The sequence below is a fragment of the Bactrocera neohumeralis genome, chromosome 2 (assembly GCF_024586455.1).
Source record: "Bactrocera neohumeralis isolate Rockhampton chromosome 2, APGP_CSIRO_Bneo_wtdbg2-racon-allhic-juicebox.fasta_v2, whole genome shotgun sequence".
In the NCBI taxonomy this organism is placed as follows: Eukaryota; Metazoa; Arthropoda; class Insecta; order Diptera; family Tephritidae; genus Bactrocera; species Bactrocera neohumeralis.
In genome coordinates this window covers 78,389,407-78,405,938 of record NC_065919.1, presented here as the reverse complement: position 1 = coordinate 78,405,938, position 16,532 = coordinate 78,389,407, and the positions used below count along the sequence as shown (strand labels likewise).

Genomic DNA, 16,532 nt, shown 5'->3' with positions numbered 1-16,532 from the left:
AGCAATTACAATTACACAAAATATGAATTGGCCACTTTTTCCGAAACAAAAAGCGAAAGCTTGCCTTAATCGCAAAATAATTATACGAGCGTAATCCTTATTAAAAGTGGCTCAAAGCAACAAATAATGTAAATATAAACAAGTGCCGTTCATTGTTCGCTTTTCTGCAATTTAAATAACCCAAATAAATGAGAGCAAAAGTAAGAGTGCAACAACTACAACAATTGAAAAAGTTGTAGGACCGAGGCGAGTCGCACAAAGCTCACTAATTACCAACGCCGCGATAAAATCGAACGAATCAACAGCGCAAACAAGCAGCAATAAAGACAATAATAACAACAAAAAAATCAGCAAACAAATTAAACAAGCTTGATTTGCAATTTGCGAGTGCCCAGCGCCCCAAAGAATCAGACAGAGAGCGAACGTGGCAGGAAGTTGCAAAAAATTGCAAAAATGTAGGAGAAACTTTTAAAATACTTTGGTTTTTTTTACTTTGCCTTCGTTCGCCTGGCGCGCTGTGTGCACTTCGGTGAAGGGCTGCACCACTCAAAAGTGGAAACATTAAATCACCCATTTACTTCTATTAAAAATTCAATTTGTACGCCAACAACTGCGCTACAACAAAAACAATCAAAATGCCAGCAAAAAAAGCAAGAAAGCAAGGAAACCAATAACAACAAGACGCTTCGGCTGTACAGAGAAGGCGCAACAGCAATTTACTACTAAAACAGCTACCACAACAACAACAACAAACAATGAGACTGTAAGTGAAAGTGTGGCAAGCTGAGAAGTAAACATTCTAGGGCCACACTCAAGCCCCGTTATGCGCCATTGTTTTCGCTTTTCATGTTGCTTGGGCTTTCGGCGCATCCGGCCCCGGCTGCTTGTTGTTGCCGCAAAAAATTTAAATATGAATTTGATTTAATTTTCTGATTGATTTATTTTTATGAAACTTTATTTCCCAGTACGCTTTGTTGCTGCTGTTGGTTATTTTTCAATTTTTTTTTGCATGCCGCCCTTTTTCAACCGTTTCGCTTGTTAAGTTTCCATTTGTGTGTATTTGTTCTTGCTATGCTTTTTTTATGTTTGTTGCTGTGTTGTGCGCATTTGTTTATTTTTTTTTTTTTTTGTTCTCAAAAGCATTTTTGTTTTGCCTCTCCTCTGCTGATCCTGCGCGATGTCGGCGAACAAAGGCATTTACAGCAGTGAAAAATCAAAGGGAAAACTACTTAGCCATTAACAACGCTGCAACAATAACAAAAATCCTAAGTAAAAAGCTTGGAAAATATATATGTACATATAGGCGAGCGAAGTTAGAGATGAGAATGAGTGTCTGGCTACCACTGTTGATGTAATTGGTTCGCCGCCTAGGTATAAACAAATTCCCAAATTTACCACGAAGTTCGATACTAATGAATCCAATTCCAGGCCACGATATTGTAAAAGCCAATAGGTATGTATATCATAAGACCAAATATTCAATGGATCGCTTCAAATCACCTCTCAAACGAAAGTGTAGAAGCCCGGCCCGCCACTTCTCACTGTTGAAATATAACTTTGACTTGTTGTTATTGCAATATAGTAACAACAGTATCCTCTTATTCGGTTATCTTATATTTCTATTAGTATTATTTTCTTGTATTTGACTCTTATCTATTTATGTTTTTCACATACTCACGCCTAGATAAAGTTTTCAACTCTCAAGGGTCAATATTTCACTGAAATACGAAAGCGGCAATAACAGTAATATTCTATAAATAAAATTCCCAACTAAAGCCTCCAAATCTCTAACCTGAAATGTGTTAATGCATATTACAACTCAACAAAACTCACGAAGCGCAAATAAAAAGAACAAAACCAGCTAAAAGCTAGACACAAACCGCAAGCCTGGGTAAGACTACAAAGAAAATTGAAAATGTTTAGCGAATACATACATACATACTTATTCGAAGCATTGATTTGTAACGATTAGATTTTCATCAATGAAAAGGGTTCAAAGAGTGGGAACTTGTTACATAAAATGTGGGATGCTTATTTAGTTCTTAGAACTCAAGGTCAACTTTTTTGCTTAAAGGTATTTAAACTTCGACACAGCGAAATGTTCTCGAGTTAAGCCATGACAAATTGTTCGGTAGTCACAGTAGTGATTTTTGTGTTTGAATGATATCAAGGAATTTCTGCTGGTGCTACTACTGATGACATATGCCATCAAAGGTTGTGCTCACAGTGCTTTAGTAAAAATCCACTAATGGAGCATCATTTAGAAGTTGCCAATAACTTTAGTTTTAATTGTGGTTTACTTGAAAATTGAGTAACTGGGAAATTGTAGTAATTTTATCTTAAGTAAGTCGATATGCAGTAGTCTTAATATATGGTATGAGCTTAGAATGGCACCGACCGACAAAAAGCTGTAAAAATGTTTCTGTAAAGAATGGTCAGCAAAAGCTATAGAAGGGCGGAATCATATTTCTCTCTACATCACTTCCTCATCTATTTCCCGCCTCTTGCCAAAGTGAGATTGAACTGTCTTGGTCGACACATCTTGGCGAACCAAGCGAAACCTTAATAGTTTTGAATTAAGCACGAAACGCTGATCAACTTTTAGAAATTTATGGGTAACTCAAAGAACAAATATTTGTCCAAGTAAGATCCAACGACTTTGGTTCAACCCTACGACCTAACCTAACACAATGTTATCACCAACAATTTTAAGTGATTAGATTACATTTAATCTTTTCACTAATCTAGGCCGTTCTCACTGCCGTTAAATAGACATTTTGTCATTCAAGAATTCACATCGCTTTATATTAATTAAAAGAAAACATTGTTGTATAATATTTTGTTATAAAAGTCGTCTTCATTTATTTTTTCCCATATTATGGAAATAATGGACGCATTTTTTTATTTGAGTAGTCGAAGGAGGTCAGGTGAATTCAGATTCATTGCGTTTAATTCATTTGTGTTTACATTTTTTCTTGTGGTGTCCAAATCAGCTGTGATAATGTAATAGATTTCCAATGCTGACAAGTAGATGATGCTAAATCAGAGTCGCACAGAGTGTTTTCGCCTAGATTAGACTCAAATCACCTCGAAGACGAGATTAAGAATTGTTATTTTTTGTATGGCGAAATCTTGTTAAATTTATAAGATTAGTGAAATAAGCGGCTGTTGGATAGAGCCGAAATCTTTTGACTATGTGCCGGTCTGTACATGGTATAACAATCTAAAAATTAAACAAATTGAATAAGTAATTTTAATATTTATGCATTCAGAAGGAAATTAAATGGCACACCTTGTGTGAATGTTTAAGGTCTGAGTGCACAGTAATAATATATAGAAAAAAAAATATACTTTTCAAGTTTGATGTCCTCCCTACTGCCTTAATGATAATTCCGTCCTTCTGTGAGTGAAATCGAAAAAAAAAATTCTCACTCAAAAATCTTGTACGTACAATGGCATACATAAATAATTAGCTAAATTTTTGATCGCTTTTGGCTTGCCAAATATTAGGGCAACATCTCTGAGTAAGAACTGAAAAAATCGCGAATAAGAATTAGCCTACGGGGCTAATTGAACTGAGCCATTGCCCTTTAGAAAGCTGTAACTCAAGAATCGATTTTAAATTTCAATTTTTTCATAATAGAAGTGGCTCTTAAGCTTAAAACCCGAGATCTTCTGATGATTTGCAACACTTCAAAAAAGTATTTGTGAATTGCAGGGGTTAGGAATTTCACCATAGCAATTCCAGAATACCCAAGCTGCTTTCTGTTCTTAATGGAAACATCCTAATGTCTAAATCAAAAATTATAGACAGTCATTTTGGTGCATTTGTATTGAGTCCATAATAATTATTCGAGAACCATATTTCTTATACACCGACATACATAAATATATGCATATATTCAACTAACTAACTATAACTTATGGAGCAAATTCAAAGAACAAGAGAAAGGTGGCTTAGAACTAGGGTAAGGATATAGAATACTTTTTATCTGTTTATGTTAAACTTCAATATAATTCATAAATACAAAAAAATAAATTTAAAATCTTAAGTATTTGTTCAAAATTTATGTAAGAATCATTTCAATATTTTAGTAATTCAAAAATAGAAAGAAATAAGTAAAAAAATTTGAATATCCATACGATACATGCATAGTAAATGGGTTAAACTGATTTTGCGCCTGAACAAGGCAGCTTTTTTTAAGACGAACCCATCAGATATATTTAATATCACAACAAAAAATGGCATTAACATTTTCGTCGTCAAGGCATTAAGGACACTTTGCTAAGAGTAATTGGTGTGTTGCTAGAAAGATATATTATAATTAGAGAAACACGAAAATTTTCGAAGCAGTGCAATATTTAAAGGGGAACGATGAAGTATATGCGTACAATTTCAAACTGATCCTTCCTAAAAAATAATAAAATTGCTAAACATTGGGAATAGTAGAATAGAACGGCAACCAAATACACAGTGCAATGAATTAAAACTGGCCCAGTAATCATTCGATGAATTATACATCACGTGCATTCCAAACGACTGATGCTATAACCTTAGCAGCCGATTTTTTTTTTGTTTTTCCACTCTTGAGATATTAGTCAGTCCACTAGGATGTTTATCGATTGGACTCGGTTGATTTCACTGGTGCACAGCCCAAATTCAACAGTATTTTTCCCCAAAAAACCCATGCTTTATGAACGAGGGAAATGCTTTTTGATTAATTTTTTTTGTAAACTAACACAGGTTGCTTCACCAAAAATGCAATATCTCCTTAACTAGTAGTTATAATATAACTAATAGAAATCATATAGTATAATATATATGGTATTAGTAGTAGTTAGTAAAACGTAGACGGGTCCTCTAGTTTATAAATAAATATTTACTTATGATTAAAAATTTCAAATTTATTCAAAATTATAATTACAAATTAGATCAAACTTTCAATTACCAAGCTTTCAACACACTTTACAGGAAAATGAAACACAACTTTAACCAAACGATAAACATTTCAGAGCAAAGCAAAGCTGACATTGCTGAGTCTAGCTTCATTTGACTTGAAATAAATCACTCATATTGCGCTTGGCATGCGTCACTTCACACATACAACTTCACATGCACATATACATACATGTAATTGAATCAAATATTTTGCGTGCACACATGCGTCGAAGAAAGTCTCTAGGCGTGCAAAGAAGGGTAAACACAAAGCCATACATCAACAAATTCATGTCATATAAAACACACACACACACACACAACAGGAAACTCAAATACATTCACATTATAAATATTATACGTAGACTCGCATATATAAGTATACTTTTGGGAGCGCAGCTGCTGCTCGTTTGTTGGCCACTTGACATTGCTTTGCCGCAGCAGCTCAAAGGCTTGCCTGCCTGCCTGCCTGCCTGCCTGCCTGCCTGCTACGACTTGGCTGCTTGACTGAGTGACTGTGCGACTGACAGACTGGCCGGTTTATGGGTTCACTCGTCCACACACACACACACACACTAGTACGCTCACGGCTGCGTCCTTGGTTTTGAGTTGCTTGCCGATGCTTCCACGTTGTTCGTCACTCGTCGCCGCCGTCTGTTGCTCTGCCATTACTAATCCGAGCATTAAATTTGGATTAAAGTTACATTTCTGGTTTTTCATACAATGCTCGGCTTGCTGTGTAAGTTCAAATGCTTTCAGCAACAGCGTCAAAGCAGCACACACACACTTACGTATATTATTTAAGTAAGTATGTTGCTCTTACACTTTCACAACATTTGCACTGACGTCAAGTGGTTATTTTGCAAAATTTAATAAAAATGCCTTTTTGAGCAAATTTTCTGGTTGTTAGGCAGTTGGCATTGCTGCTAATGCTGTCATCGCAGCAACTATGCTCTACCCATAACATACATATATATACATGTACATACTTCAGTTTTGTGTGTATATATATTCATTATTTTTGCGTCTACTCTTGCTTCGCTGCCTTGGACTGCCTTTATAGCAATGCTTGCTGGATCCCTTCCGGCTTTCTGTGTCAGTAAAAATAAATTTGTGAAACAGCCAGCATAAAATGAAATGACTTATGACGTAATTTGTTGTGAAATGTGTAATTTTATTTATTTCTTAATTTATATTTATGTTTAGTAGTTACTTTTAGTTAAATGCCTGGTTTTAATTTTTGTTGGCTGCTATCACATTTTTCTTATTCCATGAAAAGAATAAGCAGTGCATATCTTGTTAAAAATCAGGCATGTGAACCAGATAGAAAATTTGGAACGACTTGAAGCATTTTACGTCGAGATCTTAAATTGAAAATGTACAATATACAGCGTGTGCAAGAACCGAAGCCGCTCGACCTTCCCAAGGGATATAGTTTCGTTCTATGGGCTCTTGAAAATTTCCAAGAAAATCCGACGTTCTCCGGCCAAATTTTGCTCAGCGAGCGGCCCATTTTTGGCTCAATGGGTATGTAAACAAGAAAAACTGCCGCATTTGGGACGAAGAGCATACAGAAATGAATCAAAAGCTGCCATTTCATACAGAAATAACAACGATTTGGTGTTATTTGTGGGCCGGTGGTCTCATCGGTCCATAACTTCAAAATTGATGCCGGTGAGAACGTAACCATCAATGGCGACCGTTATCGCGCCATTATAACCGACTGTCTAATGACTGAAATTTAAGCTCGTTGTCGATTGGCCACCAAGATTGGATGAAAATTTTTGGAAGAAAAACTATTTTGGTTTTAAAACCAAAAGATATAAAACATTCAAACCTACATTGGGCGACATGATGTGGAGACGTATTCCATTAACGAAAATCCTGATAAAATGAAGACTCTCTCACACATATCTACATTCGAATTTTCAGTACGGCATTTATTTCATGCCTGAGAGTACGGAAAGAAAAAATTCACGTACTCTCATAAAACCATATTAAATTTCATTTCATCATTAATCTTGAAATCTTCTATATTCGAGAATAATTGACATATCATAACAAAATTTTATTCAAAGACTACTTCTATTTACAGGACAAGCGAATTATATTTTTCAAAACTGTAAAACTTGAAATACTGAAAATAAATCTTAAGCAATATTGTTCCTAAAACGTGGTACTATTTAATTATTTCTTGAAATATCAAATGTTACAGCACTCAAAATGCCACGCCATCTTCATGCCCAGCAACTGTGAAATCTATCAATTTATTAAGCGATTATACACAGTTAGTATTTTCAAAAATCGATTTTCTTTTATTTTATTTTCCTAATATTTTTCGTTTTTTTCATATATTTAAGAACAGGCATTTCAGAGCGCTTGGTAGTACAAGGCCAAACCAAGACCGAAATTTTGGCCAAAAATCGATTTTTTTTTAGAGAAACCGTCATTCTGTCAAAAAAATTTATTTTGCGTATCCCTTCCATTTTCTATACTTGATTTAACTTTACCTTACTTTTTACTGTTTGGTTCTTTTTAATAATTAAGGATCTAGTTCAGAGATATAGTAGTCACCGCGAAACGTATTTTTTGAGAGGAGCTCCCGGAGATCAACTGTCGTTCCTTTCCAAATAAAAATTTTTACTTAGCTATGTAAGTCTTGAAATGAAATTAAAATATGTGTAAAAATTTTTGAATCAATTCATTTAAAAGTTTTTTTCAGAAAAATTCTTGAAAATTCGCTTATTTTCGGCCTTCTGACTGTACATAACCCATTAAAGTTCGATTCATCTTCGAAACAAATGAAGACCTAATGGCGCCTTTTTATTTACCAAACATTTTAGCCTGCTTAGTTTACATCCACATATCAGTAATCTGGTTATATCGAGAGATTCAAGATTCTTTCAAAATTATTTTTCTGCAGCCTATAGTGCCACGCGATTGAGTTAGATGAACTGACAGCAAAACCTTAAGGTTGTACTCAAAAAACTATTTGAAATATTCTATTCATGTATAAATAGAATATGTGCTACGATCACTTCCTGACTAAAAAATATTTTGGACTTTTTCTTTTTTACGAAAATGGTTCTATTTATAACAAAAATTTCAAAAATGTTGGTGCAAAGCATACGAATTTTTGAGTTACGCAGTTACTACAATGAAATTAAGATCAGTAAAAGGAACTCGTTGTGAACTGGAAAACGGTTTAAACCTATTTAATTCAATTTAAATAACAAAAGTAATACTTTAATATTAAACACGTTACTGAACAACTGTTGTGGAATGTCTTAGTGAAAACTCGCAAGGAGCCCTTGGATGACTTATAAATTGTTAAACATGTCACCCACATTTTGGTAAAATCACATATCTCGGAGTCCGGCCGGATAGTTTGTACTTGACATTCCTCTCACATTCTAGGGGTCAAAAATGGGAGAAATCGGACTACAGTACATACTTCCCATATACCACAACTTGAAATTCCATCTGATTATTTCACATTCCAGTATACAAATAGAGAACCAATTTTCATAATGGTATAAAGCCTTTATTAACAATTCCTTTCAAGTGTTTCAGCTTATGACCGAAACTTTTCTAAAGCGAACTAAAATCGTTCAAGCCATTGGGCACCGAGTATTAGGTCCCCTGTGCCTATAGCTGATTTTTTACTGAAAATATAAGTCAATTTATGAGATATATAATTGCAACTCACAGCAAATCTTTTCTTTAAGTTCGTGCCAAAGATACTTACCAATACCTCCCTTAGCCCCGATATACTTAATATAAAGATAGTCGAACTACCGAGTGAATTTGTAACACGTATATTGGTGACTATCTTAATTACCTTAATCAGATTGAGAGAGCGTGTTTTATTTATAACGGTGTTTCTTTGTGCCTAAAATTTATAAAATTTGGAAAAAACTTGATCTAGCTCTATATATCTAATATCAGGTAAGTGTATAAAATATTCGGAAGCACCCAAACTTATTTTAAATGAAAATAGGTATATTAAGAAGTTTGTTTACATCTTCCAAGCACTGACAAATTTTATTATCTTTCTATTGTCAAAAATTTTGTGCTCATAAAGTTCACGCGCTCAACCCAATCAGCTAGGGCTGTCACTAACTATCGAGTAGTAGATTTTATCACTAACTATTTAATTAAAAACTATACCAAGACCAACCAAACTCATACCATGCTTTCATGATAACTGCTTTAATTACGTTTGTTACTTCAATTCTCGTATATCAATTTAGTTTCTGAGCGCTGTAAGAGATGCTTAAAATGCAAGAAATTCTTATATGCTGGTGAACTAAATGAAAACAAAAATTTATACCAGCATTACAGTAGTCACATCGGAAGCTCAAATACATACGTACTTCATACATAAATACTTGACTGCTTTAAGAAATACTTGAGCGAATGCATGAGCGCGCCATATATCCTCATAAGTATTTATTTATACATATATGTACATATGTGTACATATGTGCGTGATAATTGTATGAACTTCTGCTAGAAGATGCCAGCATTTTATGTTGCTTTTACGAACAGTCATATGCACTTTCCATTAAAAACAGAAAATACTACTTTGATTTCAACACATTGATTCAAGTGCAGCAAGTGCCACACTGCGTATGAGTAATATGTATTAACGAATGAAATCCTTTAAAAATTCATACATAACACATGAGAGTGCTTTTTTACACAGAAATATGAAGAGCATAAAAACAGATAATCCCGAGAATTGCAGTCAACACAGAGCGCACTACACTTAACACTCATGCATTTATGCATACCGTGTGTGTGTGTGCATATGAGAATGTACATAAATAAAGCAATTTGTCACTTCGCACTTCATTGCCGAGCATTAAGACTGCAGCCAGAAGGCGACCGAGACTTAAACTAGCTGAGTTACTACAGTTTACTGTAAGCGAAACTGGAGCAGAGCTGTTACGGGCGTACGGGTTTATTGCACATACACACACACCCATGTGTAAGTTTATAAAAATGTGCGACTGGACACATTTGAAGACAATTCGTAAGAGTTTTACTCGAAAGAAAGTTCATGAAAAAGTTTATCTGCACACACACATACAGTAATATATATGTATATGCGTATACTCATGCTGGTACGAATACTTAAGCATGTGGCATGCATTTGTTGGTAAATTTTCATTTACGTGGCGCATGCTACACCAAAGAATTTTATTACACTCTTGATAATTTAAGCAATAACTCAAGCAGCTAATCACCACATAAATAATCTAAAGAGCGACGCTGCCAACTGAAAGCAAAGAGTGCTGTGCAAATAAAACAACAAATAACAACAGCAACACCAACAGCAATATCAGCAAACGTAAAGTGAGTATATTGCAACAACAACAACAAAAATGACCAATTCATATAGTCAAGTCTTACGAGTGGAAGTATAGTATAAGTAGAAAGTACTGCTAAAAGCCGTTATGTTGCATGAGTAGCATCTACGAATGCTTGAAAAGTATAAGCGCTCAAGCAGCAGCAATTATTTAACAACAACTAGCTGCACAATGACACCAACCAACCAAGCAACACAACAATAAAAGTACATGCTGGTTGCAGTAGCCAAAGAATTATAACAGATATATAAGTTATGCTGAGAATTTGAGTGCACAATATTGCTGGCGCATTAGAATTTTCCAACTTGGCAGACAGGCAAAAGTTCTGGCAGCAGCACCGTGCGGTGGCAACAGTTACAAATTGAGAGCATATGCAAGTTGCGTATGAATCGCATGATTTTGCACTAATTCATTTTGTGCAGCGGTGGCCAGCTAAGTGGAAACCAACTTATATTTTTTAAAGTTTTATTCTAAATTTTTTTTGAATTTTTTTTTTCAATTTATTATTTTTGAAATAATCTTTTTTTGAACATTTTTTTTAAATATTTATTTTTTAATTGTTTTTTTTTCAATTATTTATTTCAAATATGTTTTTCAAACATTTCTTATTTAGTCAAATATTTTAATTTTTTGGTATTTTTTTTTTGGAAATTTTTTTTCAATTTATTTTTGTTTTTTAAATATTTTTTTTTGTATTTTTTTTCTAATATTTATTTTTAATTTTTTTTTTCAATTTATTTTTGTTTTTTAAATATTTTTTTTGTATTTTTTTTTTAATATTTATTTTAATTTTTTTTCAATTATTTTTTTCAAACATTTCTTATTTTTTCAAATATTTTTTTAATATATTTAATATATGCCGTTTTGTTCAATAAATGTTGTGCAAAGATTTTGTTAATAATATATCAAATAAATTATAATTATCTAAGATAAGCTAGATTTTCATACTTGCTCATAAAATAATTTCTCAGTTTAGACATACATAGGTTCTTTTCAATTTATATTTAACCATACATTTATAGCTAAAGTTAAAGTCTTATGTATGCCTTTAGCTGTATAAGGCTAAAAAAAAAATCTAAAAAAACATGACATTGTGAAGATACCTCGTCATATGAAAAATTTTTCAATACAAGAACTTGTTTCCGTTCGTTCGGTTTGTAGCTATGCTATAGTGGCCCGATATCGGTGGTTCTGACAAAGGAGCAGTTTCTTGAAGAAGAAAGGGCATAAGCAAAATTTCAGATCGATATCTAAAAAACTGAGGGATCTTGTATATACAGACAGATGGATATAACTAAATCGACTCAGTTCGTCATTTATATATATATATATATATAAAACTTTATAGTTTCTGTTCAGGGTATACAAATTTTGGTTTAATAATGCAGAAAATATCTCAAAATTGTCAAAAATTTATTAAAATTCTAAAAATTAATTTTGATTTTATTTGTCTTCATATATACCATAAATGTTGGCCGGAAGGAAGCTTAACTTCACTTTCTTGAAGCGCTACTAGCTTGAGAACAACCGTTCTTCTTCATTTACAGCAATTTGTTGGGTTTCGCATTAATTTTGTTGATTCGAAATCACTATTTATACACAAAAGCTTTCAAAGTAAATCCAAGTAAAACAAATATAATACTATTCTAATTAATATTATTATAATACACAAATATTTCTGACACTTATAAAATATATAATGAACGTTTTATTTATTAAAACTTAAGGGATTATATGGGCTTACGGGTTTCAAAAATCGATTTTTTTATTGTCTTATAAAATTCTACAAAATCTTTAAGAATATTGTACTGAATTTTTAAGTTTATCCAAGTAGTATCGGAGACACAGCCTTGAGAAATTGTGCGTTCGAGGCTAGGTAGGCTAGTGCGCCGTCTTTAAACGCGTTTTTCTCGAAACAGTATTTTTGAAGTCGGTTGACAAGAGTTCTCGAAAACTGCTCAACCGATCTTCATGAACTTTTACACAGGTCTTTGAGATACAATTCTTAAAGACTTGGACAAATGAATTTTTTCATTATAACTATTTGAAAAAAAAATCGCGAAATTTTCACTGAAATTTTCATATTTTAATTTTTTTGTAAAAATGTCTGCCAAAAATCCAATTTTCTTCATCCAAGTGCTAAGTAAAAGTTTTAACTAGAACAAGTATTTTTTCACTTCAAATGATCCTGTAAGGAGTTATCTTGCCAACGCCGGCGCATCTTTTATCTAAGGAGTCACCGGAAATGGCGTCGGAATGACCGAGTTTAAAATATTTTTTTTTAAATTTCAGAATAATTCATTATAGTTTCAGATAACAGTATTATCACAAATTTGAAAAAACTCAATAAATTTCGGAGTATATAAATTGAGATGTATGTATGTTAAATTTTTTTGTTATTATTTTATTTTTTTTTTGTCAAGATGCGACGTTATCATACTGTAAACCAAAATATTTTTAGTATAAAAATTTTTATTTTCTTCGTATTGTTTTTTTTTTGTTGTTTAACTCTTTGAAGAAATATTGAAAATACAAGACAAAATATAAAACATTATTAATTAATTAGCCTAGTAGCCAAAAATTATTTTAATTCTCACTGCAACTCAAAATTGTCTTTTCCTTACGCGGTTACTCATTATACATATTATATAAATGTAGATTATGTTTGAAAAAGTAATAGAATGGCGATATAAAATTCGAAATATAAATTTTTAACTCTTGATTATTCAATATTTTACTTATAAGTTTCCAAAATATTCGAATTTTTAACATTTACATAGTCGGAATTCATAATATTTCATTGATCGACAGCACACTGATATAAAATGCTAAGAAAATTATATAACTTTAGTATAAAAAATTAAATATATTTAGTCTCCTTAGAAAATATGTTAAATATTCGATGTTCTCATCTTTTCAATAATATTATATACTAATAGTAAGCAGTAATTTCAGATCTTAAAGAGGTTCGCAACCTGAACAACGGAAATGTTTCATACAAAGGGTTGTTATGAATTTAAGCTATAGAGTTATGTCTAAATACTTATTTAATTTCTCCGATAAAATAAAGTAAAATCTACAAAAAAACATCTTGGATTTACTTCGAAACTCCGAAATCAAAGATGTTTACGCGTATACATTTTATAAAACGCTTTTAGCCATAAGGAATTTTGTCTCATAAAAACTTTTTTTCATTTTTTGCATAAAAAATTTTTTCTCAGTGAATATTTTTTATAAAAACTTTTGAAAAATTTTAGTCATAAAAAATTCTTTCTCCTTGAAAATTTTTTATAAATACTTTTGGTGTCCTTATACAATGTTTAATATATATTTTCATAAGCATTTCTGAATACATTCCATTGAAGATGAATATTTCTGCTCTTAGGCATTAAGCAAAAGAACATAAAAAATATATATTTTATGTCACAATTTTGCTTAATATTAGAAAAAACTATTTTTAAGTTTTATTATCAGATAGAGAATGCCTGCTAACTTGTCCAAACTTGAAACTTATTTGTTTACCCTGTAGACTAACAAAATAATAATGCGTTTCTATTAATATGGCCAAATCTGCATTTTATTAGCACATAGTATGGAGGTAACAGGCAGCAGATGTGTCACCTTAAAAATCGAAGTAGTTGCCAAAATACGCCAATATGGAACGAAATGCGATCAAAATAAATTTTTGTGTGAATATTCATGCTTACATATATACAAGTATATACTTTTCAATATATGTATGAAAATGTTTCCATGAATGAAACTTATCTTTAGAGTAAAATAATTCCACGAACTGAAAATGAATTAATGAATGCCAGAACAAGAGAGCTAGATAAACAAATGTTGTCATACCGGCAAAGCGATAGCTCTATGCACAAGAAATAGTGCGAACTAGTGAAATACACCACACCAATACACTAACCAGCTGCTGGCGTTTGCTTTAATCGTCGCTCTTTGGGAATGTTGTGGAAGCTAAACTAAATAAACGTAAAAATGTGGCAAATCCCAGCAAATCCGATAGCGAACGTTAAGCAAAACAAGGAAGCTGCACAGACAAGTTGACTGGCAGCGGGCAGTCAGCGACGCCTGGCAGCAGAGGGTGAAAAGTGAGTGCGAAATGACGCAACGAAATTACTTAGAGCTACTAAAATGAAAGCAAAAACAACAACACAAGGAAGATATATATATATATTTATATATGTATGTGTATATGTGAGTGAGTATGTGTGATAAAATAAAACGGCCGCCGTCTTAAGCACTCAAGCAAGTAGACGACGACGAGTGAGTGTATGAAGATGGTGGTTTTGGTTGCTCATACGCCATGGCGGGCGCGCACAAAACACTGTGTTCCTGCTGCCGCTGCTGCTCACTGGCATTGTCAGAAATGTAGGTTATATGGAAAAATATTAGCTTTAGCATGCTCGAGAGCAGCTAGAAGATGTTGGCTGGCTGAGTGAATGGCTGACTGCCTGCTTGGCTGCTACAAGCACCAAAATCACAAGCACATAACAAAAAATAAAAAAAATAAAAAAAATAAGTAGTGAAAATAGAAAGTAAAAATAAAAGTTGCTAGTTTATAAGCGCAAAGTGCTTCCAAGCTTGCCACAGCAGCCGCACGCTATTACACACCGACACACATACACACACACATGTGCATCTGTGTACAGAGTACACAGGCTTGTTTGGGTGTTTGCCTGCAAATAAGTGGCACACAGCTGTTGGGCTGGCGGCTAACGGAGGATGTGTGTAGGTATGTGTGTTTGTAGTGCTTGTAATGCCCGCAGAAGCAGTGGAAGTTATAGAAGAAACCGCAAACTCGACAGTTTTTGCCTTTAAGCAAAAATAACACTCACCAACACTTACACAGACACACACACACGTACGCACATGGCACGCAGCAAGAAACTGTAAACTGAGAAGCATGAAAATTGTTAGTGGTACTTTGAAGAAAATGCTGTACGAAATTCCAAGCGAAATATGTTTGCATGTACATATGTATGTATGTATGTGCATATAGTTGCATCAATGCAGCAAGCTGGCAAAATAACTGTGGAAAACGTCTCCGTTTCGCTTCTTAGCAGCATGTCTAGTGCATAGCAGGAGGTCAACAAGAAGTAAATTTTCTATGCAGTGGCAGTACGCAAAATAAAAGTAAAACTGGCTTAGAAGTTGGCATATGTAGTAGGAAGTAACTGCCGCATTTTTAATTCATGTCAGTGCATGACATATCGCACGTACAACACACACATTCGCACACACACCGAAATTCTTAGAAATAAAGTTGAATATTTACTTTTCTTCAAAGCAGCTGCTTTGTATTCCTGGCCTCACAGCAACTCCCAACTCCCAGTGGGCACTAAATTCACTGCTTCGCTTTGAACTTTCACTTGATAACTTCGCTCAGCAAATACTTTGGTTTAACTGTAAACACTTATGCTGGTGTACAACGTGACTTTCGAAGCATTTTCATGTTTTACGCAACACTCACTTTTCGCATCAAAAAAAATTGCAATTTTCTTGTGAGGAAAATATAAAACACCAACAACAATTTTGATTGAACTATGCCTTAAGCAAAGCTAATTTCATTATTATTTAGAAATACCATTGAATACTTGTCATTTACTTCGTTGAGTTTTCTGCAAGCGCACAGCGCGTTCATGCAACGACAACACTTTCACTACACACACACAAAAAAAGCACAGCTTGCATGAAATCGTAGCATCGAAATTAAAAAAATTGCCGACCGTCAAATTCAACGTCCATCACGCATCTACTGCCAAATTCGGCAACGATTTCTCTAATATGCCTTCACATGCACGGCAAAGGCAGCACGCGAGCGCGATGACGACGCGCACGACGACTATAATGCCTCGACAGGATAAACGACGAGCATTACGAGCGCTCGGCTGGCACCTAGTGGGGATACACAACCTGGCCGAAATGCAAAATGCTCGCAGGTTCACACGAAATTTTAGTATGGCATAGCTCGAGAATGCCACTCCGCGGCAACCGTCACTCTTTGTGGCATCGCGATTTGTTGAGGTTGGCTTGGCGCCTCAGAGCATCGCTTACGCTCGTAAACCAGCATTGGCGCCCGAATTTCGATGTTTCTCATATACACACTTCGAGGATTTCGAAAAATTCGAAACTCCGCTTTGACCTGTTTGGAAATTTCATTGAGCGCTCTCTATTGAGCATTATATTGGTTAGTGCTCTGAGCG

The 16,532-nt window shown here is 33.8% G+C and overlaps 1 protein-coding gene across 4 annotated transcripts in view; it reads right to left on the bottom strand.

Moving 5' to 3' along the window:
• Nucleotides 1-16,097, bottom strand: part of LOC126754513 (uncharacterized) — a 230,558-nt gene extending 214,461 nt beyond the window's left edge. Inside the window, exon 1 of one of the 4 annotated variants that reach the window (XM_050466570.1) lies at nt 15,605-16,097. The gene's annotated coding sequence lies outside the window, so the exon portion shown is untranslated. The remainder of the gene's footprint in view (nt 1-15,604) is intronic. The other 3 variants (XM_050466561.1, XM_050466580.1, XM_050466591.1) reach the window with 3 other exon arrangements.
• Nucleotides 16,098-16,532: the final 435 nt, after the last annotated feature.